At 41.1% G+C, this 19294-nt stretch overlaps 1 pseudogene; it reads right to left on the reverse strand.

Moving 5' to 3' along the window:
- Positions 1-8332: 8332 nt before the first annotated feature.
- LOC144368951 (uncharacterized protein C2orf78 pseudogene) lies at positions 8333-14764 on the reverse strand (annotated as a pseudogene).
- Between the last annotated feature and the right edge of the window lie 4530 nt (positions 14765-19294).

Raw genomic sequence — 19294 nt, forward strand, 5'->3', positions numbered from 1 at the left:
ACCATACTATCTATCACTCAGGTCCTTCCATATTCTCTTCTCAGTTTGATTAAAGATTGTAAACCCTCAAGCATCCATATGGTACATAGGTCCTACGAAAAACTGTCACATTTTATTAGTGTCAACTACTTCTTAGTTGCTCCAAATAGCTTTTACTCCTGTTTCTATTTTCCTCTCCATGTATTAGGTATCTGGAGAAAATACTAAAATCCTCCAATGACCTCCCATGAGGCTTGGGATTAGGATTCATACTCTTTACCTAGATTGCAGAGTGATTCATCCACTGTCGCCTCTCTGTCCTCATCTCCCACTTTCCTTCTTCCTTGCTACTCTCCAGCCACACCCTCAGAACTTCTGCAGTTCCACTCCAGACCTTTGCCCAGCTGATTACTCTCATGAGGTGCTTTTGTAGTGCTCTTCACCATCTTATCATTCATGTCACCTCCTCAGAGAGAACTTCCCTGTCCATCCATTCTAAGGAGCTACCCAGTTACCCTGTATCAGTTGGTCTTGTTTCAGTTTTCTTGATAGTCCTTACCTCTCTCTGATATGGTTTGGTTGGTGTATTGTCTTTCAGTGCCCACTAGAATATGATGTCCAGAAAGACAGGAGATTTTCTGACTTGCTTACAGCTCCCTTTTCAATGCCGAGATTGTTTTGGGACCCCAGTAATATTCAACATATATTCCCGGTTGCTCACATATTACTGAGGTCAATGTTGTCTCCTTGTGCCCCAAATCAGTTCCATGGATGGTCTAGCCAATTATGGTGATAACCACGATGTGCAAAGCTAAACCAACCATTATGTACCTGGGACCAAGCATTCGTCAAAAGGCAGTCCTTGGTAGAAGCATAAAGCCTCAAGGTTAGATGCCTTCATTAGCTATCATGTTTGGGAATCTATACCTGTCAGTGGATCTACAATGAAAACGAACACATCCTGTTTTGATAGATTTCATAGATGTTGGCTTAGAGCCATCAGAAGGACAAATAATTTTAAAAGCTGAGCATGGGGGCTGAGGTTGTGGCTCAGTGGTAGAGTGCTCACTAGCATGCATGAGACACTGGGTTTGAGCCTCAGAACCACACAAAAATAAAATAAAGATACTGTGTCCACTTAGGCTCAAATATAAATATGTTTAAAAAATTCAGCGAGATCTTTTGGAGGATTTAGGTGGGTTGCATGCATTGAAACACTCCAGCAGCCTATGTGGAACATTGCTAGGGAATGGAGGTTATCAGAAAGGAGAAATGGAATGTGTATTAAAGAAAATTGTTCACACTGGTAAGATGTTTGCTGTGAACCCATTGGGAATATAAAAAGACAGAATTTGAAAAGTAGATACTTGGGAAGACAAAGATGGGATGAACTGGTTCAGATATAGGTAAATACACAAATGCATTGCAATTTTTAAACTGTACATTATTATTGTAGGTAAATTATCTTCTTTTTCACATGGAATTGGGATTACCTGATGATGTTGTCCCTTCAGAAGGGAGGTGATTTATCCTTTGAAGAGGTGGGCATTAAGCCCACAAAATGTGGGCATTCAAGAAAAAGGTGGCAGTAAAACCATACATGTAAAACCATAAGATGAAGAGTAATCTGTGGTTTGGAGCACGACCTATAGTTTCTTTAAAGACTGGTATCTCCTGTCAGCAAGGAAATGACAGATTGGGAAAACATGTTTTTCCTCATGCGTGGAAAGATCTTTAATATGTGTGTCTGTTAAAATTAATGATTAAATGTGTACTTGATGGATTGGTCTTATTTTATGAATACTGTGTTCCTTTTTTATGTCTAGTTAGCTATGCGCTATATAATTTATATTAAGTAATTCAAAATCTTTGTTTCAGTTAAAAGTTTCATCTCAAGGTTGAGAATTTCTAAAAGAGTTAAATGCCATAAGAAATCTTAGGGTTCTTTGGTGTACTTCAGGTCAGTGATTTTATCATTTTCTACTTGGTTTACGCATTTACTATATAAAATGGGTAGTAAGCAGAAAAGTGTAACTTTTTTGTATGTATAATTTTTAAAAGTTTTTAAAATTTATTTGTTCTTTTTGTTTATGCATGATATTAGAGTGCATTTTGACATATTAGGCTTACATGGACTACGACTTTCTATTCTTTTGTGTTTTTTTGGTTTTGGGGGAGGAGTTTAGAGGAACATCCTTTAATGGTGTATAGCTCAGCATACTCCCACACTCAGATTGGAGTGGAGTCAAAGAAGCAGGAATGAGTGGGTGACCCCTCAGAGCCTCACAAGACAAAGAGGAAGAGGGAAGGTGACCATGAAACAGAAGAGCCGATGGCCTTAAAAGGCATAGGGGAAGAGCTGTTGCTTGAGAGATGGGTTCCTACCAGGGACAGAGATCAATGCCAACCCAGGGAGAGGAGAAAATGAGAGTGGGGGAGGGTGGAGGCCACAGGAAGGTGAGGGGAAGGTGACTGTGAGGGTCTAACCTCCACATACCATGCAGATCCCATAGATAACAATTTGGCAAGGTGAAGTGAACCTGGCCAGACACATATTTAGATTCTGATTTAGATGTCACTGTCATACCAGTGGTCAAGCTGGCTTTATAAAGTGGCTAATAAGCAACCACTGTAACATTTTTGTATATTTAATTTTAAAAGTTTTTTTTTTAAAAAATTATTGATCATTTTGTTTATACATGATAGTAGACTGTATTTTGACATATTAGGCATACATGGAGTATAACTTTCCATTCTTTTGTGTTTGTTTGGATATGGGGGAGGAGTTTAGAGAAACATCATTTCTCTAAACACAATTTTAAACCAGTCTCTGATCTCATGACACCAACAGTGGCAGCCCTGCCACCAATGAACTTGTCTGCTGAGTCAATGTCCCAGGAGACAGTCCTGTTCTGAAACTTCTGTCTGGCTACCTGGAGAGGAGCTGGTGTAGAAAGGCTGTTTAGATGAGTCCTGTGTTCTACTCAGGAGGGAGACAGACAGAGGTCTGATTAGACCCCTGGTACAACAGCAGGTCAGAGCTGGAGAAATAAGCAGTGCCTGGGTGGTCTGCATGTTTTCAGTCTCTCACCTTTAGCCCTTGGTCCCAATGTTCAGCTGTCCAACCCAGGTATCCCTAACTTCCCATTCTTGTGGTTGTTTGTGTGGTGCAGTTAACTGGTCATGTATTCACACATGAACACAGAAAACCTACGTCCAATTCATTCTAGTGCCTTTCCTATTCCCACCTTCTTCCATCCCTACATTCCTCTTTCTCTAATCCAATGAACTTCTTCTCTTCACCCCCCCATCCCCCAACATTCTGTGTTAGTATCTATGCGTATCACAGAAAATTCAGCCTTTGGCTTTTGGGAGATTGGCTTATTTCTCTTAGCATGACAGTCTCCAGTTCCATCCATCGACTGGCAAATGCCATGATTTCATTCTTCTTTATCACTGAGTAATATTCCATTGTATATAGATACCCCATTTTCTTTATCCATTCATCTGTTAAAGGGCTCTGTTGGTCCCATGATTTAGCTATTATGAATTGAGCTGCTGTAAACATGAATGTGTCAGCATTAGTATAGTATGCTGGTTTTAAGCCCTTTGGGTGTATGCCATTCAACAAACATGTACTGATCAGCTCTTATTTTTGAGACACTGTTTAAGACATGGGACACATGGAAATGAACAACATATGAGAAAATTTTGTGCCCTCAAGGGTCTTACATTTTAGGAATTGACGGCCAAGGGATTATGGAAAGTCTAAATCATAAAGACAACATAGAATTAAATTACACAGTGTATTGAAAGGTTCCCAACACCACAGGAGATGTGGTCCCTGGTGAAGGGAATCAGATGGAAGGAAGGGAAAAACCCTGAGAGGTGATTGCAGTTTCAGACAAAGCCTCATTGAAAGGTACAATTTAGAAGAGGCTTGAAAGAGGTGAGGAGTGTTTTTTAGGCTTGGAACATCAAGTGGGCTCAGGGGGTCTGGACTGGAGGGAATGAAAGGGAGCATAGCAGTGGATCAGGCAGAGCCAGAGTCTGTGAAGCAGTACAGCCTGTTTTTGTGAATAAAGTTTTATTAAAACACAGCTAATGTCTATGTGATCTCCTATTTTGCATGGCCACGCTCATGCTACAAGTGCAGAGTGGAGCTGTGGAGACAGAGACAATCTGGCTCACAAACAGTTATGTATTTACCATCTATTGGTCTTTTTATGGAAAATGTGAATGTCCCCTATGATGGATAGAGAAAGGCAGAAAATGGTTAGGGATTATTATGTTAGAGCAGAAATGGGGGTATGGAGTTAGAAGTGCGTAGGTTCTAGATGTGATGTGAAGAGAGGGCAGATGAAATTTACTAAAATTGCAAGTGTGTCATTGGGAGAGAGAGAAAGGAGTCAAAGAATGTCAAAGGTTTCTGGCCTGGACAACTGGAAAGATGATCCTAAGGAAGACAAGGAAGCTGTGTATAGACCGGACACCCCGCCCCCACCCGCAAGGGAAGGAGAGCAAATAGGAGACTCATTCTCAAATGTGTTCAGAAAGAAGATACAAAGAAAAGAAAGACACATTTGGACTAGAGGCCATGTCCCCATTCTCCACCTGTCCTACAGACTACTCCCTCTTCCTGTGGCCAGATATCCCTCCCCCATGAACCTTGAGATTGCTTCTCACTCAAACACCAACATAGCAAGCAAAGACACCAGGTGCCATGGTCTTTACAGGGGACTCACAGTCTGCCTCAGTGTGTTACCTAGTTTGGGGGAAATGAAGCTCTGCTTCAGGGAACTGAAACCTGCAATGTTCTCAATTTAAAATAATTATGTTATCCATCAAGATTTCAGAAAGGTGCAGGCAGCAGTGCAGATTGGAGTCTCCCAAAACAAAGAGATTCTCCCAAACAAAAGATACCTTTGGCCTAGAGGCCATGGAAATAGATGAGAGAAAGCCAAACCCTGGAGTAGCATTTACCACAAAAGTAGAGAACACAGTGTTTTCTAGGGACCTCAGAACAAGAGGATAGGGCAAACCACCAGCAGGAGGCACCAGACCTGCCTGGCAGCAGCCCTTGCAGCAGAGGAAATGGGAGACAGGAGGCTTTGAAAGCTCCAGCAGGCATTCCTGCAAAGCACTGTGGGCCAGCAGGAGAAGAGCAGCTGAAACTGAGAGGGGTTCTGGCCAACCCCAAAGTGAGTGCAGTAGGTGTCCTACAATGTGTACTATACGTTTTATAATCAATATGGTACAACAGCTATTTACATAGCATTTACATTGTAGTTATGATAAGTAATTAGAGATGATTTAGATAATTTGAATGTGTGCAGTCTCTCTTCAACTCTATGGAATTTGGTGTCTTTGAGGGGTCCTGGGTGCAATTCTCTGTGGAAACTGAGGAGCAGCTGTAAGTACAAATGTTCCACATTCATATCGGAAGGGGGCTGATGCTGTCCAGAACCTAACGTGTCTTGAAAAATGAACATAGAACGCTCCTTTTCAGAAAAGGCCTCATCCAGAGGAGAAATCGCTGGGAGGAACAATAGACACAAAGGATAAACCTCCCTGTGGAAACAGCCAGAAAATTTTAGAAAATAAGTCGACCTGTTTTTAATACTTCAAGAAGGAAGAGGAGGAGGAGAAGGAGGAGAGCAAAGGGAGAATGGAGAAGGGACAGAACTGGAGGGAAGAAGAATACATGGATGAAGGAGAGGTGGAAGTTGCAGTTCCATCACATAAGAAACTCTATCCTCAACCATACTTTTACAAAGAAAATGAATTTTGCATCAAAGTGCATAGCAAGAAAAGAAGGAAACCAAATCCCAAATACAGGTATTCTAAGAAAAAGGAGAATAGCATCCTCTCAGAGGACGAAAACAAGTCAGAAAAGAACCCCCCAAGCACATCAGATGGTAGCCCACTCTTTCAAAACTAGCTAAAAAACAGAAGGCCACGCAATGCAAAATAGGACAGAATCTGAGAGGGGAATGGAAAATTATATCATGTATATAGCTTTCTGTTTGGGATGGTGAGAAGTTTTGGATTTGGATAGTGGATAATGCTCGAACAACATCGTGCATCTACTTAATGCTATAGAGTTATCCACATAAAAATGGTCTAAATGTTGAGTTTTATGTTTCATAATAAAAAGGAACAACATAAATGGACATTAGAGGAGATGGTAGAAATCAAAAGAAGACTAATCTAAAAGGGAAAACATGAATGAACGTAATAGATACTCTCAGAAAGAATACTGAATTAAAAAAAAATGAAACACATGATGAAAAATATTCCAGAGACCTGGTAAATAGGAAAAGCAAGAAAGCCAGGCAAATCCTACAAAGGAGAATGCAAATACACATAGGAATTTAATATGTCATAGAGGTTACATTTCAAATCTGTGGGTCAGATAATTTAACAAATTGTGATACATACATTTTGGGGTTAAATATCTCTGGAAGTTTCCAAAATGAGGGAAAAGGTGATGACTCCTGTGGGAAGAGTGGTGAAGATGGTGACTGGCAATTTTGAGGGAATGGGTGAAAGTTGTTGGGGCTGCTGGATCCTGCAGCTGTTGGCAGGTTTCTCTTTGTGCATGCACACTGTGCTTGCATTGGGTGGAGATGGAAGCCAAGGAGTGATGTTTTTCTTGTGGGCTTCCGTTCATGGCAATGGTCGCTGAAGACAGCGCTTACCAGAATCAATGGAAGAGGACCTGACAGGCTTCTCAGTTCAGTATTTAACCCCCTTTCAAGTGTGATCTCTCTCCTTCACCCTCTACCCCAACATCTCTATGCTGTGCTCTGAAAACCAGGTTGGCTGCCTGCAGGGGGCCGTTGCCAACACTGAGGACTTGAGGACACAAGCCTCAGATTGAGGCCTTGCTTCTCAACCATTAGTAAATTGTCAGAGTGATACTGGCCTTGTGTGTGAAGGTTTATTCAAGTAGTGCCTCTCTGCTGCCCTGGTGCATGGGTGTTGAGTCAATGGTGATTTATTCCAGGCCATGTTCTGGGTGGGCCCCACGCTGCTGAGTTCACTTGGCCAAGTCCCAGGTTATGAGCTTCCCTCAGGGTAACTGTGAACCCTCTACCACCGCTGGTAGATTTCCCGTGTTTTGTATTCACCTTTCCCAGCTAGGATCTTAAGTGACCCAAACCTGGTGGAGATGTGCCCTGAATCTTCTTTTGTAAAATGCCTTTCAGGTAGACCAAAAACTAGGCCATTCTCCATGAGAAGTTTTTATTGGATTTTTGCATTTCTTCTGGTCAACCTGAACCCATCTCCTAACATTTTCAACTTGCTTGACATTTTATCATTTTATCCCTAGTTTCAAACATTGTGTTACTGGTCAACCATTTTGCCAATTCCTGATTCTTCCAGTAAACCCATACATCTCTCTTCTTTTTGCCTTCCTAGTGCTGGAATACATGCCTTCCTCTTTCCCCCATTCCTAGCCTTTACTTCTATTATCCTGGCCAAATTTGAGTTCCTTTCTTCTCATGCAGGCTGTGATCCCCACCACTACCAAAATAGACCACACTTAACAGCCATTCAAACTCAAAATTCCTGTTTATTATCTATTAATCAATTCCATTACATTTCTTTATTCAGTTTTATTAAGTTTGAAAAGTATATTGGAATGAGTACATATTCATATGTCTATGAGGACAAATGTTTGATAGCCAAGTGCTAACACAAGGCCTCTTTGTTATCTATTAACCAATTCTATGGAGTTTCTTTATTCAATTTGACTAAACTTTAAAAATATATTAGAATGAATTCATTTGTATCTTTGTATCTACATATTTATAAAATTTGTATCTACACATGTGGAAAACTATGTGATGCCCAAGCAGTACCAGAAAGCATCTTTATTACTTATCTCTCAAAGAATACTATTACATTTCTTTATTCAAGTATACTAAGTCTTAAACATGTATAAGTGAACACTTTTGTATCTATGTACCTCTCTGTATATATATGTGGAAAACTATTTGGTATTCAAATGGCAATATAAAGCCTCTTTATTACTTACCCTCTTATCAATACTATAGCATTTCTTTATTAAACTATATTACCTTTTCAACTCTGAAAAAATTTTCATCTATCTATCTATGTGTATATGAGAAGAGTATTTGGAACCCATGTAGGACCCAAAGGCCTCTTTATTTTCTAACAATGGTACCAGAAGGCCTCTTTATTATGTATTAGTGAATTATATTACATTTATTTGTATAAGTTTATTAAACGTTGAAAGCATCTGAGAATAAATGTGTATCACTCTATCTATATACATGTGGAAAACTATTTGGTCCCTAAGTGGCACCACTGATCTTAGCAGCTCTTACATTATGTAGCCATAGTAGCGAGAAAACTCCATCTCTCTTTCCCTCTCAAGGAAACCCTGCACTCTCCCCAAAGCAGTGTACTTGGCAGCATTCTCACGCTCTTGTTGAGCCTTCTTCTTCATGGCTTCCCGCTCTGGCCTCTGGTGTCTGGTGATGGGAGTTGATACTACTTGCCCAGGAACATTAGGTTTCCTCCATGGAATTGGTTGTAAGGCAAAGTCTTGGAGGAGATATTGGTTTTGAGGCTTGGGTGGTTGTGACTGGGGCTGGGTCCCAACCCTGGGAACGGGTTGCCAATGAAGAGAAGTACAAGATGATGTTTTGTAGGGTGCAGGCCCAGAAGCAGCAGACCGAGGGGCACTAGGCTGGGTAGAAGCACTCACACCTGACTGAATGGCATGAGTCAAAACGGGGTGAGCTGGCTTGGCAGGACGCATCCAAGATGGGTTGGCAGTAGCTGGTTGGGATGTGTTGACTGCCATGGGTTGAGCTGAGCTAGCAGGGCCAGGCTGGGCAGGGTAAGACCCAGTGGGTCTCCGTGAGGCCAGAGACTGTGGCCTCCTATTGATTGCTGGTCGAGGTGGAGGTTTCTCCTGGGTCAGAAAAGGCAAAGGTACCAATTTTACCTTCCCAGGTGGTGGAGGCTCATCAATGGATGGAGCAGGACCCTCTCCTTCAGCACCGATATCTGGATTTTGGGCTTTGACTTGTGATTTCTCAGGACCCTTAACCACCAGCCATGGTTTCATAGCTGGGCATGTACGGTTGTCTTGGGTACTGCCTGAGTTTCCCAGGGCCCGGGAGGAAGAGAGCCCAGTTTTCTTATCATTCTTCTTCCCCAGTGCGTGGAAAACCTGCACCGACTCCAACATGTGCATGCCGAGACAGCTCCGAGGCTTTTTAAAGGACTCTTGGCAAAGCTCAGGTTGGTTCCTCTTCCGCTTTAGTTTGGGCACCGTTGGCTTGTCTTCTGCCTCGACTTTGTTGCCTGGCTGCTTCCTCTCCTCGGCTTTCTTGGAGTCGTTTGCTCTGGGTCTCTTGGTCTTTTCTTGCTTATGGCCCTTAGCCTTGCTGTTCCTGCTGGATGCAGCTTTCTGAGCTTTGCTCTTACAGTGCTTGGCCGTGTGCACATTGGCCCTATTGCTGTCTGCATCCCTGTGAGCAACTTCTCCTCCTAATGCACACTCTAGGTCCCTTAGCTGCATTTTGGCCTGAGGAGTTCCATGAGGAGACTCTGAGGCTTTATGTTTTCTGTTCCTCACTGGATCACTAGGACCCATTAAGGCACTTGTGATTTCCTGCCCCTGGCTTTTTCTGTTATTGCAGATGTATGAGAATTCTGGAGGCTGTGGCAGACAAAATGTCTGACTTGGAGGTTGCAATCCCAAGGAAGCCTCCATCCCTAGGGAAGTTTCCATCCCTGCAAAGGAATCAAGGACGATGGTAAGTAGGATGCTCCCCCTTCCCAGCTCCACACCTTTCAGGGGAACCACCAACTGTGGAGAAAGCATTTCTATTAGCTCTTTTTAAGGACCACTGACAGATATCTGTTAAGAGTTGCATATTAGTTACAGGTGATCCCTTGAAGTGTTACTTTTGGGCTGGTTCATCACCATGGCAGCATGGGTTTCCGGTAGAGCACTTGTCTCCTCTGTGGGAAACCCAGAAAAACTCTTTCATGAAGTCTCTCGCTCTCATATAGGGGCCTCTCAATTCTCTCCACTCTCCCCAGAATGTAAGAACACTTAACACCATGACCTAGGAGAGGGTGGAGCTGATGCTCATGAGATCAATGTGAATGGTCGGGGGTTTTGGACTCCTGCTTTGGACAGCATCTCTACATACAGAGGTTAAATCCTGCAGTCAATTAAGGGACAATTAAACTGTCACACCCTGATATGTGTTGATGTATTTTTCTAAACCAAAGTAAAATTAGGGAAATGTATTTATAGTGTGGTTGTGTAGCTGGACTGAGTGCAAAAATAGTGAACAGCCGCTTCCTTCCGTGTGCTCCTAGAGGTCTCTTAAATGCATGGGTGGCCATTACGCTGTGCTGCATGCTTGTCTTACAGAGTCTGAAAATGGGGACTGCTGAACAAGATTGTGGTTAAAATCTCAGCACTTGAATTCTAGGGATGTGTGGACCCACAGTTACCAGCTGAAAACTGGACCCTCCTTTCGAATGGTAATCTCATTCCTTCCCCTTTTTGCTGTTTGTACTCACCTTGAAAATGTGTTTTTTCTATGCTTTGAGTGGACACAGAGTAGTAGGTCACAGGTGTAGGGACTGATGGTAGGACATTTGTGGGCTGAACTTCCTTCAGCACTGTCACCATTTCTGGTTGAGGGGCAGTGGCACTACTTCCTGCATATGGCACAGAGCCATAGGATTGCAGGCAGGGGTCATGTTCTCCAGAGAGCAGAGTCCCCAGAGAGTTTTGATCATAGTAGTAGACCTGGCTTCCTTCTTGGTGGGGTAGTGAGAGGCAATGTCCTTGATTTGGAATCTGAGGTAGTGTCACCTGGACGAGCCTACCAGATAGTAGTGGATACCCAGGGATCATGACATTGGCTTTGGAAGTTTTGTCATACTGGAATGTCATAGATAGGGAAGAATCTGCTGTATTCTGGTCAGTGACAGTCATATTAAAGTCCCTGAGTGAGGATGAGCTCTTTTCAGCACTTCCTGGGATATACCACTCAGAAATACTTGGATAGGGGGCAGGTGCCATGGGAGTCTGGTGCTGGCCAGTAACTCCAGACACCATGGCTGTGCTAGCATGTTGATAAAGGTAGGCACTGCCCATGAGTGGCTGGAAGGAGGTGCCACAGGTTGAGGGCAGTAACCATGCTGAAGTGGCAGCTGGAGCAGAGGCTCTGGAGAAGTTGCAGACACTTCCTGTCAGGGAAGCTGCATTGGTCACCACAGGAAGAGACAGCTGCAGAGAATCAGCATTTCCATGTAAAGAAGAATTTTGGAAAAGTTCTGTAGGAAGAAGAGGGTGGTGAAAATATTGATGGGACAGGCAGATTCTTACAATATTTGAGGAACAATATCATCTTAATGTTGTAGTAATCAGGAAGGCCCTCATTCCAATAATCATTGAGAGACCCCAAGTCACTCCATTTAGGATGGCTGCAAGCACTCTTCTGATTCCCTGCCTTTTCTCTCAAATTGGGCACAGAAGTCCCAAGTGGTCTGCTTCACACTTTGTTCTCTAAAAGCATCCTTCTACCTGTCCTACCTTTCCTTTGAGCCTGCCCTAGTATTGACTCATGAATTTGCCCTAGAACTGAAGCATTTTCAAACTCAGAGGAAACCCCAACCTTACCAGTTAGCAAATGAGTACACCAAGGGTCAGGGAAGTGAGATTGACTTGTTCAAAATCAGCAACAGATTATGGAAAGTTTCTCCCTGGCCAGGACTCTTGTTGCAAAGAGCAGAAATCTGGAGATTGAGAAATTTGTTTTCCCCTGTTCATAGAAAATCGTACTGCTATCACCACAGTGATCTTTAGTATCTCCTTTTGTTTTTCCAGGTCACGTGATATTTCCTAGAGTTCAGGTTTACCATCCAAATGATAATTTAAGCGTCAATCTTTGCCCTCTTTCAGCCTAACTGCTGATCCTACATGAAAATGACTACCTGAAATTCAGTTTCTCAAGGAATGCTTCTTGAAAGAAATTGAAAGTTTCTGAGCTTCAGGTTACTCATCTTTAGTGTGGTTATAACAATAACAATAGTGATAATTCATCCATAAATAAAAGCGTCATATTACATAAGATTCATGTGAGGGCTGAGGTTATGGCTCAGCGTTAGGGGGCTAACGTTAGGGTTAGCACATGTGAGGCCCTGGGTTCAATCCTCAGCACCACGTAAAAATAAATAAAATAAAAGTATTGTCTTGAACTACAACTGATAAATAGATATTACAAAAAGTTTCCTTTGGAGGGAGTTACAGTATGTTCTGGAAAGATAGAAGCAAAAGTCAAAAACAGCTCAGAACTAAAAGGAATGACTACATAATAATGAACATATCGATATGAGCAAAAGTGAATGTATATGAAATTTGCTAAGAAATGACTTCTGTTATCATGCATACAATATTATGAAAGTGAATGTTTCTCTTTGATTTTAGTGAATATTGTTAATCAAAACAAAGCTCATAATTGAAGGTGAGTTTGAATGCATTCTCAAGCAGTACATATAGACAGAGAAACTATACTAAAAATGTGTGTAATTGTAAGTAAAGTGAACACAAATTTGAAGTAAAGTGAACAGAAATTGAAGTAAAGTAAAGAACAGATGGGTAGCCACGTGGAGAAGGGAAAACTAAAGCTAAAACCCTGGATGAATCTGGGCATGCTGTGCTGGGCCTCTGGTCCCAGCACTCGGGAGCCTGAGGCAGTGGGATTGCAGGAAACCAGGAATTGATAGCCACTGTGGGCAATTCAGGAAGATCCTATCTGAGAAAACAAATAAAATATCCTGGAGATATAGCTTGTGTAGCATGCTTGCCTAGCATGCATGAGACCCTGTGTTCAATCCTCAGAACTGGAGAGAAGAGAAGAAAAGAAGAAAGAAAGAATGAATGAGAGGAAGGAAGGGAGGCATAAGGACCAAGGCAGGGAGGGAAGGAGAGAGAAATGGAGGGAGTGAGGGAAAGAAGAAGGGAATGAGGAAAAAAGGAAGGACGAAAGAAATTTTGTACATACTAGAGAAAAAAACAATAAGTGTAAAGTCATTATTGTTCTTGTTTCTCTTCCTCTAGGGATTACCAACACCAAATAAAAGGCATTAATTCCACTAGGTAGATATTTCAATTGATATAAATACATTTTCTGATAATCCTTTTGGTTATTAAAAAAACAGAAAAAATGCTTTAACAAAATCATAGAAGCCTAGTTTATTATCACATTTAGAGAAAAGTCTTGTTTCTAAAGTCTGAGAAAACCATCACAGTATAATAAAATAACAAATTTAAAACAATTTTTGTCTTTTCTTCTGACATTTTCTTCTCCCTTTTATATTAATACACCCCAGCCCCAAACAATTATTTGAAATGTAGACAAAACAAAAAGTCTTCACATAATTATTTAAATAAACTCGGAATTAGAGATGGGAGCTTGAATTTTTATTCTTATATAGTTCTTTCTTTTGGTTCTTAAATTTAGAAATCATCAATGACTATTTCTATATTGTCTTTTTAGGAAAAGAAAACGTTGTAAAGATGGAAAACAGCTTCACCTTGACAGCTTATATCACAGAAAGGAATGTGTCCTTCTGATGCAGGTTTGGACAAAACATTTTTTAGATATCCCTGTAGTTTAAAAATCAGAACAAAATAGGACATGGAAAATGCCATTTCCCCATCTCTGTCTAGAACCACTTTGCTTGGCATGTTTGGAGGAAGAATCATTTCTAAAACATACTTCTAACATGTTCATGTTCAAACTGTCAACATCATCTGTGTTGAAAGAGGTCATAGAAAAAGTGTAACAGCCAAGTGTGACTTTTCGGATAACCTGCTTACCCCAGTGATACCCTAGTTGAAGTCTTAGTTTCCTTGCTGTTCTGTTAAGCTAAACATTCTCTAAACCAGCCTCTGGGACGATTCACTCTATGCTGTCTGTTGGTTTAAATAAGATCTTTGCTTTTCTTCCACATCCATCTTAACCAACCTCTTTTTCATCGAGAACATCATTCTCTTCATCTCTATAATTCTAACATTTTCTTCTCCTTTATTTTTATATTTTCTTCCTCCACCGAGTTCCTGTTGCCGTGTGCTTAAACAGTCACAAACTTGCTTTCCCAAGAACATCTGCCTCCTTCCAGCCCTGTCCTCGTGCTCCTCTCTCCCTATTTCTTTTTTCACCTAGGTGAAACAGAAAACTCCCAAATATGTGAATGTCCCTTTTATGAACAGCACTAAATTTGAAATACTGAAGTGGAAATCTTGGTGAAGGGAAACTGTTACAGAGGAAACCTCTTGGTTTCCACCCTGCCTAGGTTTTGTCTCTTTCAGTTGAAACAATACAACCATGAAATCTGATTTCATTCTCTATAAACATGCCCCTCAAGATGCAAGAAAAGTAAGGGACCAGAACATGGGCAATCTGTTATCCTCATGTAGCAAATCAGGAAACAGATTTTGTGAGAGAGTCAGATAGTCCAGTTCTATACCTAGTACATGTCAAATTCCAAATGAAATTAGGTGTCCAGATTTCTAGTTCCATCCTTTCCCCTATTATTCTAAGCCCTTTTGACTCCATTAGTAAATTGAGGCAGGTCAAAGTCTAATGAAAAACTTTAAAAAGTTTCTTTACTCACCAGACATGGTCAGAGAAGAGGTCACATCAATTGTAGATACAAAGGATGAGGAGATCACCCCAGAGGATGTGTGGGTGGCTGAGGCTAGAGAATGCATGTTTCCCAGTATGGGGTTCACTGGTCACTGTTTACTGGCCACTCTAATGACTGGTTACTGGTCACTGGTCACTTGCGATGATTCAAATTTGTTTACAACTACATGGCAAGCCTAAGATTCTAGCAGGTGGCAGTAGGTTTGGTGGGAGAATGATGTCACAAACCTGGCCGTTTAAAGGTATGAAGTAGCCAATAGAGTGGTCAGACTCCGAAGGAGAAGGTGGGATTGGGTGGGGGAAATGACAAGAGAGTTGATTGGGTGGAGAAAGTGACAGGAAAGTTATAATAGAAACTCAATGGCTCAGTTCTGGTAGGTGAGCCCTGCAGGAGGGACATAATGGGCTGACCCCATGGCTCCCCTCCCCCAGGCTCTTGTGTTAGGGATATCATCTCTGTGTTCCTCTTAAATGTTCATTAAAATATTATGAATATGTTATAAATTATGCTTCACAGTATAAGAGGTAATAGTGATACGTTACTCTATTAACATATGCCGTTAATATCCCTGGAGATGGAAGACATCTAGTTTGAGCAAGTATAGTGGTTGTGGAACCACAGAAGTTGATTTGATTAGTGAAGTTCCTGCAGTATTCAAGGATTCAGAAAGGGGTTAAAAAGTTGTTTTTTTCCCCCCTAGTTGTAGATGGACCCAATACTTTGATTTTATTAATGGGTCAAGCCCAGTGCCTCATGCGTGCTAGGCGAACATTCTACCACTGAGCCACAATCCCAGCCCTAGGGGGAAGTTCCTTGAGTGCATTTTCTGGGGAATGATGTGGCCCAAGATTCTCTTTAGTTTCTCCTTGATTGATCCCTGCTTTCTTTGGCCTGGGCTGGGCCAGTTTAGACTGGTAACTCTCTTCTGCTCTCCTTCCCCCATCCCTCTTCATTGTAGACATTTTTTCATGGACAAGCCTTGAGTCTGCATTCTTGTACACATTGATATTACTTTATCTTAACTAGCAGAAGCAGGGGTCTTTTTTTCTGTGAGTTGATTCTTTGAAAAATGAACTCTGAGCAATAGCAGAAACTCTAGAGAGGTGGAAGACTTAGTTGACTGTAAAATTTCCCTCTCTGGATTTTTGTTGTGCTCCTTTAACTTATAATTTCTTGAGGACAGCTCCTTGGTCATGTGGACTTTCTGCCATCAGCCTCTTTCATATGTGAGAGGCACTGAGGATCCTTTCTCTCTTCTTATGTAAGAGGATCCAGTGTGGCAGTTACTGTGACTTCCTCCCCCATGCAAACAGCCACTATAGAATCTTGGGCTTCTCACATTCTTTGTCTTGCATGTTTGGGTGGAAGGCCAGGAGAAAAGTTAGAACATTAAGAGAACATAACAAAGTATGGATAACAAAGAAAAGAGAGGTTAACATGGACTTTTAAATTTTAACTTTTTGTTAGAAACAAGTTAACTCATTGAGGTCTCATTTTGTCTTAATCAAAGAGGCAATTAATTTTTTTATTTTATTATTATTATTATTATTTTTTTTGCTGGGGGGACGGGTCCTTGGAATTTAAACCAGGGACACTTTCCCATTACCTCACATCCCCAGCCCTTTTTATTTTTCTTTAGAGACAGGGTCTCACTATGTTGCTTAGGGCCTGATGGATTTGTGTAGACATTCAAAGAGAGGCTTGTGGAAAAAGCATTGTGGTTATGCTGTGCACCCAAGGAAGAGGTGTGTCTGTTCAGCCCAACTTCATCTAAATTGCTTTTGCCTTTGATCCCCTGGAGAGTGTTAGTTTCACCACTTTCTCTTGTAATGCGATAAAGTCAGTCAGGACTGAATTGGTAATAATATATATATGAGTACTGAGCTGGTTTGGGGGAGTACAACTATGGGATTTAATCATTTTCCTTGGTGGTAACCTTTTTGTGTGTGTGTGTGTGTGGTGGTGGTGGGGGTTTACCAGGGATTGAACTCTACCACTGAGCCACATCACCATCCCTATTTTATGTTTTATTAGAGACATGGTCTCACTGAGTTGCTTAGCACCTTGCCATTGCTGATGTGTGCTTTGAATTTGCAATCTTCCTGCCTCAGTCTCCCAAGCTGCTGGGATTATAGGCATGTGTCACCCCACCCAGAAATGTGTTAAGTTGTTTTTTTAAAAAATATTCTGTTAGTTGTCAATGGACCTGTATTTAATTTTTGGACTTCCTTAGAGACAGTGAGTAGATAGTGTGATTCACAATGTCAAGAATCCACAGGAAGTCAAGCGCATATATAGAAAAAATTGCTCATAAATAAAGGTAAATATTGCATTTACAGGCCTATTTTTCCCATCTCTTACACTGCTAATTATGGAATATAATTTTATTTTTTTGCTGGTTGTGTGTGGGATAATTTTTAGCCAAGAGGGATTGTGAAATGTTTGGTCGTATAAAGATATGGCTCAGAGTATGTCAACTTTTTCAGGGTATATATATTTTTATTTTTATCTCAGTTGCATACCTCAGATAGCTTACTTCTATAATACTGGCATGTAATGTGAGACTAAGAACATACAGTGAGTATGTGTAAGCCAGATCATTTCTTATGTTCTCTTAGAAATCAAGGGTATTTCCAGCTACTATAGGTTAAGGAGATGGAGATGATGGATGCAGACCTGATGAATTCAGCAAAGCCTTTATTCACCTATGGAGTCAGGCATCAGATGGGCAGACTTTCTGGACAGAAATGGCTGCTGGTCTGAGTTTATATAGGTTACACACTGGGAGGTAACTTACCCATTGAAGACTTTAACGGGACGTGGGCATTCAGGAAAAAGGTTGCAAAAACTAGAAATTTGTTTTTATTGGCAGTGTTTTCATAGGGCAAAAATGGAGGGTGCATTGTCCCATCCCTGAGAATGGATATATTGGGAAAGGACCAATTCTTGCCCTTTTCCAGGGATGTCTTGTCACTGAGTGATGTTTGCTTCCTTCCCAGGGATTTTTATGTCACTGGGAAAAAAAGTATTGGGAAAGGATCAATGTTATCAATGTTCTGCTTTTCCCTCCCTCCCTCTTCCTAGGCCACACTGTTTTTGGGTTGTCATTTGCCTATCTTTTATTCCAGACTCTGAAAAGTCATAATGAATAGTGGCAATGATTTTGGATCTGGTTGCTTCTTGGGGAGAAATGGTGAAGTAGGAGGACCCCATCTCTCAGAGTTCTGGAAAAGAACATGGGTGCTCTTGAGGTTGAGGCTTTAGAAGAGTATATGTGGCAGTAGACTTGGGGCTCAGGCACAGTCCTCCTTTTGTGGTTTCAGAAATTTGGACTGTATTCTGGAGAGGGCTTGAGGCAGACAGGTCACCTCATTAAGAAAATGTTTTTTGTACACAATTAAGAATAGGGAGAAGAAAGGCTATTATATTAAAGGTGAAGATTAACAGATTTGTTAGTTGTAGGAAAACAATTTTAGCAGGTCCTATCATCGGGGAGCCTATTTCTCTTAATCAAGGCCATTGCATCCCATTCAAACTCAGGGTGCACTTTCCATGATCTGAGGAGTTCGGGTCCTTTGGAGCATTGCAAGCATGATTAATGTTGGAACCATATTTTCCTGATGGTTTAATCATTTCCAACCTGCTTGAAAGACTGTGCATAACTAGAATAGAAGTGAACTGTATAGTTACAGCTAGTAGCCCAGGTATATGTGTAGAAAAGTATTTCAAAGAGTTGAGGGAAGAAATCCCCTTAGCTAAACTGGCCCAACTTTCTTATCAAAAGTGGATGTTTTTGCATTTTCTATGGCAGAACCTGAGATTGTAATTTTAATTTAAACAAGTATTGATATGAAAAAGATCAAGTCCATTAGGTGATTACATACATTTTGCCATTGTGTCTCAGTGTCATCATATGGATCTCTAGTGACACAAAATTGGGTGATATTACAATGACCCTGAAGTTTCTGAGCCCATTGTAAATGTTGTACTTATTCTCCTAGTCAAATAATAGAATCTTTTAGTTGTTGCATTTTGTTTGAATTATCTGGATCCATATGTTCTTGAGTTTGCCAGGTCTCGGTAACCTTCTTATGGAATTGTTGAAGGTAATGGACCTGCTGATGCAATGTCTCCGCTACAGTCAAACCAACAGTCCCAGCTCTCAGCCACCAGATGAGCCATTTAGCGTGGTGTTTCAGGTGCCTCAGTAGTTCCTAGGTGGATGGTACTTAAGGGGCCTCCTGCCTGGTACTTTTAATTTTACAAGGAGCCTTTTGAGAGTCATTATAGTTGGTGCTGAACTTTGCCATAGAGTTCAAATGTTGTTGTAGCACACACTTTACACATTTAGCATAATATAGATTTTTGTGAGGCATCACAAAATTTGAATGGATATTTGAATGGGTCTGGACCCTAAAACATAGGGATTTAATACACATACTGTGAAGGTACAATTTCTTATGAAAGGAAATGTTACGATAGATAACATTTTTCAATTTATTATATTGAGAATTACCCTTCCAGATCCCCAAAGTCTCCTCAGTCAGACCTATTTTCCATATTGTGTCCTGAATTAGCAGAAAATCCATTCTCA

This window comes from Ictidomys tridecemlineatus, chromosome 12 (assembly GCF_052094955.1).
Source record: "Ictidomys tridecemlineatus isolate mIctTri1 chromosome 12, mIctTri1.hap1, whole genome shotgun sequence".
Classification (NCBI taxonomy): Eukaryota; Metazoa; Chordata; class Mammalia; order Rodentia; family Sciuridae; genus Ictidomys; species Ictidomys tridecemlineatus.